This window comes from Propithecus coquereli, unplaced genomic scaffold (genome assembly GCF_000956105.1).
Source record: "Propithecus coquereli isolate 6110/MARCELLA unplaced genomic scaffold, Pcoq_1.0 Scaffold583, whole genome shotgun sequence".
Taxonomy (NCBI): domain Eukaryota; kingdom Metazoa; phylum Chordata; class Mammalia; order Primates; family Indriidae; genus Propithecus; species Propithecus coquereli.
In genome coordinates, this window is record NW_012151763.1 from 282976 (window position 1) to 289742 (window position 6767).

Consider the following 6767-nt stretch of genomic DNA (forward strand, 5'->3'; position numbering starts at 1 on the left):
GTACAGATGTTTAGGTTACGTGTGTTGCCCTTGGTTCCCCTCCCCCCAAGTCCGTGTTTCAAATATGTCCATCCTTTGGGTAGTGCGCATTGCACTCCTTGTGTATACAAATACCCGTCCCCTCCTCCCTCCTCCCCCCTCCTCCCACCGCCCTCCCCCTTCCCCAGCATCCAATAGATGTTGTCCTGATATGTGCTTTTATGTGTTGATTAGTTAATACCAATTTGATGGTGAGTACAAATGGAACCCGTTCTTTTGCTCTTGTGGTGCCCCACTTTGGATAATGGGCTTTGTTTCTATTTCTAACATTTGTAAAAATCTTTAAAGAAATTTTTATTATGGAAAATGTCAAACATATGCAAAATAGAGATAAGAGTCTAATGAGCTCCTGACACCCATCTCAACAGTGACCAACATTCTGCTCTTCTCACTGCCTCCCCTCCCAAATATGCCTGTTCACATGAAAACACTTCAGCTTGTTCTCTATGAGTGTCTACCAGGGACAATTTTTGGGAAGCATACTCACAATATCATCAGCCTAGCTAATAAAATGAATAACCACTCACTATCCTCTAACATCCCAATTATCTTTAGCAATGTCTTTTTAAAGTTTGTTCAATCCAGTTCCAAAGGCCACGCGCTGCACTTGCTGTGTGTTACGGTTGCAAGACGGTAAGACCTGTTAGTATTTTCAGGGCGCTGCAACGACGACGTTGCTCATTCCTCGCATGCAGTCTACAAAGGGCTTTCCCACCCGTGACTGCATCGCCAAACTCTTCGCCACGCTGGAGGTGGGGAGATCACCTCCACTTCTCCAGAGAGGAGGACTGAGGTCTGAGGGGGAAGTGATGGTTCAGGGCCCAGCTGTGGGAGGGGAGAACATCACGGCCATCCTCTTTGAAAAGCTATAAAAGTTCTAGCAGGTTCCCTGCTGTGTGTAAGCCAATTCTAAAATATGTACCCCACCTTGGGTCTGTCCCTCACCCACTGCATGTGTGGTGCCCCTGCACACAACCCCGCCCCGCCCCACTGCCTCCAGGAGGAAACCTGGACTCCTGCAAGAGGCCACTCAGGGCCCCTCGACCCCCATCTCTCCCCACGCCATCACACCCACTCCGGCTAAACCCACCGGGACACCGAGGTGCAGATTCTGCTAAACCAACTGGAGACCCTGGTGTGACAACTGATGTTAGGGCACTAAGGAGGGACCTAGCACTGTCCAGCACCCATATGTACCAGGCACATAGCTCCTTTTTGATCCTGGGCAGTAAAATTCCAATTTTACGGACAAGAAAACTGAGGCTCAAAGAGGACGAAGGCCCCCTGGTTAGCCCTGGCCCTCGGTGGGTGCCGGCATTACCTAGAGCCCAGCAGTCGTGCCCCAGGTTCCTCCAGTGCCTCATGGCCTCCCCTCCTCCCACGGGGCTGGGAGCGGGCTTGGCCCCCCACTTCTGTGTGGGCCAAGGCTCCTCACGCTCCATGGCCCCAGGATGGCTGTGGCCCGGCAGAAGTTTCCACTGTTTTCTTTGATCTGGAGACACTCGCTGGAGAGCCAGATACTGCCAAGAAGGAAACCACATTGTCAACGGCCAGTCTGCAGAGCCACGGGGAGGAACCATTCCAGCGTCTCTTCCAGATGAACGTGCAACTCGTCCCGCAGGGTCACCCCCACTTTGGGTGTGCACATCCGACTGGGCCTCCCTCCTCCCCTGCCCTGCCCAGAGCCGCCTCCATCTGGGCCACTCAGTGGTCAGCACGGAGCTGGTGCCTGCACACGTCACCCTGCACCAGCAGCCAGCCCTCTGGGACCCCCAAGTCCCAGAAGGGCTGTCAGGCAGGGAAATCTGGGGCCAGACAAGCAAAGTGCCTTCTCATGAAGAGGGCTGTCCAGGCTTGCAATGAGGCTTCCACCATTTCCTTCGAACCCCTGGAAAAATTCAGACAGGCTGTGGCTCGAGCGGGTCAGAGAGACCCTCTGAAGTTTGTCTAGGAGAGATTAAAGAGGGAATTGTGATGTCATTATTACCAGAGAACTGGAGTTGAGGGAGTTTTTTTCAGAAAAGTAAGATTTTTGACCAGCAACAGGTTCAGGGCCCAGTGCACAGTAGGTCCCTGACCCGTGCCGTTGAATAAACGAGAGTTCTGGACCCTGTGTGCAAGGCTCAGGCCCGACCTGCAGAGCCGCTGTGGTGACCACCTCACTCTTCCAAGTTCCTTCAAGTGGGGCCATGAGAATTCCTGCTGTCTCGTCAGCACTACTGAAAGTAAACATTGGCACAGTTCCCTGTGGGGTGGCACTCTCCTGAATTTGGGGGCCCTCCTCAAGGAATGAGGGCTGAATGAGGACTACATATGCCCAGGTGGAGGAATCCCAGGGCGCCCCAGGGCACCACCATCATTCACTCCACAAACACTGGGACACCACCAGGTGCCAGGCCTGGTGCCACAGCCTGAAACCCCGCAGAGCTGCTGCTTTGTCCTCGCGGCGGGGGAGGCGGTTTCTGAACTGGCAGTGGCTCACCTCCAGATTTTACAGCTGGGGAGGCCAAGGCCCAGAGGCTTCTTTTTCTTCCTAATTAGCAGCTTGACCACCAACATGAAGACACCGGCCTCCAAACAACCCCAACCTGCTGTCCCCACCTCCACTGTGACAGCCCTGAAAGGTCAAGGTGTACAAAGCCAACAGGAAAACCACGCTTCACTGATGACCACCTCGTCCAGGTATGAAAATGTCCTCCCATTCGAGACACTCCCCCAACACTGGCCAGGAGTGGGAACCCATTTGGAGTGCAGGAATTAAGTTCCCTATGGGGGGAGTCGGTCACCCTGAGGCTCGGGTCTCTCTGGTTCCTCCCCAGCTCGGGAAGAGGCGGTGGCAGGAGGGTGGGGGGCCTGGGGAAGCAGGAGAGAATGCCTGCTCAAGTGGGAGAGGGGCCAAGCCCACCGGCATCCCTGGTACGGCCAGCTGGTGGCAGCAAGGCTGCCCACAGACCACCGTGCACGCGGCCAGCTCCAGAACAGCTGTGTGAACGCGGGGCAGCACTGTCGCTCAGAGCCAGGGTCTGCCACCAATTAATTTTGCCACCCTGGTGACGTCCCTAACTCTTCCGAGCCATTTCCCCATTTCCCCCCCGTCTGTGATCATCACGGGGCCGTAGGGAGGCCTGAGCAGAAAGCACATGCAAAGTGCCCGCCTGGCAGCCCGGGGGGGCCTGGGGGAGGTTGGCCACTTGTTATCACTGGCCTGTAGCTGCAGTTTGTGGGAGGACACAGTAGCTATGTTTGACATCTGTGACCACCAGGAACTGGATCCAGAGTAGAGCCATAGACGGTGCCCTCGGGCCCTTGGCCAGGGGATGTGGCACTTGTCGCCTAGGAGCTGAGTCAACAGGAAGAGGGCCAGGCTGCTCAGGAGCCCTGGGAAGCCCCTGGTCTTGAGGCTGGGGTTTATAGCATCTCCTTTTCAGCAGAGAGAGAACACTCCTGGCTCTGTCCACAAAGCGTTGGGGGTCCTGTGCTGTCGCCCTCCGGTTCCCATCCTGGGGCTTCCTAGAGGACAGACAGGCCTGTGTGCAGGCCAGGCATAGAGCAGGGTCCCGTGAGCCCCGGAGGGGATTCCCAGACCTCAGTTCTGCGGTCATTTCAGGGGTAGTGGGGTGCTATGCTGGTTTTGCAGTTTGTGGAGGCCACTGTGGCATGAGGGTGGGGCCCTGCACTCGGGAGTCTGACGAGCCAACAGCAGACCCCAGCTCACCATCGCCAGCGGCACTCCCAGGCCAGGCCTTCGGAAACTCTGGGCCTCAGCGATCGACACCCCAGCATTGCCAGGAAGGACCCAGAGATGGTGGGCACGTAGATCTGCTCTGTGCACAGCAGCTGGGTCACAGCAGATGGGCTGAAGGGCCCCAGGAGCCCCCAGAGCCCCAGGAAGCAAGGGTCCTCCCCTCTCCGGGTTGAGGGAAGGCAGCACTGCTGGTCCCACTGTGGGGACCGGGAGGGCAGCGTGGGGACGGTAGGAGCACGCGGGAGCCTGTACTCTGTGCCAGAAAATGAGCAGAAGCTTCCTGTGGCAGATCAGGTGTGCTCCCCCAGCCCTGGGAGGGCGGAGCTGGTGTCCCCATTTCAGTTGAGAAGAAAGCAGTTGGCTCAGGGTCACACAGCTCTCGAGGGAAAGAGGTGAGGGCTCTTCTATCGCATCTTCTCAGGTGACAACAAGAAGAACTAACAAAAACACGTGCGCCCAAGGGCTCCCAGCTCAGGACCGCTCTGAGAATGAACGTTTAATGAGCCCCTCAGCTTCAAAACATGGCCTCACCTGGAAGAGGCCAGTCATTGTCCCCACCTGTGACAGAGCCTGCTGGGGTGACAGACCAGAGCGTGGAGTCCCCTGGACTGTGATAAGTGGCAGACCATCTGCTGGCCCCTTTGCCACCATCCTCTCCCGCAGACACGGGGGTGTGGAGCCCCTGGCCAGGCCCCAGTGGGCCTACGTGGCTCTGCTGCTGCCCTGGGTCCCTGCCCTCTAGCCCAAGCACCACCAGGAGCCAGTGACATCCAGAGGAGCTGGTTTCCTGTCTGGAAGGCGTGCTGTGCCCTCCCTACAGGCTGAAGGGATGGTAAGGTGACCACGGTCAGGGATGAATGGCCTCTGTAGAGCTTAACCCCCACCGCCCGCCAATGGCCCCATGGAAATGACGGGCAGTAACCCGCAGTCCTGGAGACAGACCCGACTAGGGTCCTTACAGGGCTCTGCTATCATGGGGCGAAAGGAGGAGGTGAGAGGCAGCCTGAAAGCCGGGATTTTCTCTTTAGTTACTGGACTTGATTGGCAACTTCTCCTTTGCATTTCCGTCTTTGCTCTTTGTGTCCGGATCCAGCAGACCACAGTGAGCAGAGGGACCTCGTCTTGTTGACCTTTGCACTCTAGCATCTGTGTGGATGGACTGTGATCTTGACAACCAACCCTTACATGAGGAGTCCTACTGTGACCTCCATTCACACCTGAGGATACCAAGGTGCAAACAATAACTTGCCCAAGGGTGCACAGCCAGGGGAGTCAGGACTCCTGGAAATGACATCCCCGCAGACATGCAGGAATACGTAACTCACAACTTTAGGAAAAGAGTGCATGGCAGAAGCAACCACCCCTCCCCCACTTCTGAGTTAGTGGGATTTTGGTGAGATGAGGTTTTGGAGTGTTCAATGGACTCTGTAGTCATAATATCCAAGTTGAATCCTGGCTCCAACCTCCTGGCAAATGCCTAATGTCTCACTATGTCTGTTTTCTCATCTGTAAAGTGGGGCTGTTAACACCCATAGAGTGCTTACAATGCTTGGCGGGCTGTGAGCCCTCAGTGAGAGCTGCTACCATTATTAGCACATATACAGACACCATCCAGACGTGAGGTGGTGTCATTACTAGTGTGATAAAGTGAGGCAACTGTCCCTGAAAATGCTATTAACTAACCACACGGGTGATGCAAGGCCAGCGGTGGGCTCTGAAGCAGCTGTTCACTTCCCGCTCTCTGCGTTCGCAGCAGCACGGAGCTGGTGATGCCATCCAACGGGCTGCTTTCAAGAAAAACCAGGGACAGGGACTTCCTTTGTGTACTGGACTGCTGCACAGATAAAGCCCTCCTGGGCAGTCAGAGCCATCACGGCATGTGCTCAGAGCCTGTCAGGGTGGCATCTGTAGTGGCAGAAGCAGCAGTCACAAGCAGGGACCTGAGCACTGAACCCCCAAGGACAGTTCCAAAGACACTTAGCTGTGACGTCAGCATTCCTGCCTGTGTCTGCATTCGAGTGCACCAAGCAGCCCTGGATAACAGGGTCACTCAGCACCCACCCTGCTCTTGCTGGTATGGGCATCTGTGAAGCAAGTGTGCTGACAGTGTTTACAGAATCACAGCAAAAGGTGACAGCCATCAGATGCCTGTGTGAGCTTAGGTAGATCAAGAGGAAAGGTGTCTGTACGCACCAGCTCAGGTTCTGCACCAACCTCAGGTACACCTATGAAGGGGCCATCCTGGTGACACAGGTGTCACTTCCTATCAGTCAAGGGAAGGACTCGATAAAAATGGTGCTGGGGTGGCTGGCCAATTATCTGGGAAAAAATACAGCCAAATCCTTAAGTCTCGATCCTTGTACACAACATATGTGCTTCAAAGATGAACTCTACATAACTGTATGGGTGCTTGAGAAACACGGGAAGACTTTTATACTCTTGGTGGAGAAAGCATTTCAAAACACACCTATACATCCCAGAAACAATAAAGAAAAATATGATAAAACAAAATTTAAATACCTCTGTATGGAACCCATTCTCCTCTGTCCACAGATAAAAGGCACACAAGCTAATAAAGAAAACAGTATTTGTCTCTCTATAACCAAAGTTGAGTGTTATTAACAGCTTATAGAATGGTGAGAAAATAGATGCTCAAGTTCAAAAATAGGCCCTAAAGGACCTCTTCTTTTCCATGATGTTTGTGACACTGTGACATGCAGCAGTAGGCACTCCAGAGGTTAGAATTTCCCTTCAAGAGCAATGCATAAGATACAAGGGATCTTCAAAAAGTTCATGGAAAAGTCATATTATGAAAAACCTATGCATGGATTTCAAAATTCTTCTGCACCAAAATAAACTCATACTAACTTGTTATATAACATATCTGAATAGGATCTAGTTTGGAGGCTGGAAGGATAAGACATTAGTTTGAAAAGAGCCCTATCAGACCAACATGAATTCTACTAAAATTGAAGATCAAATT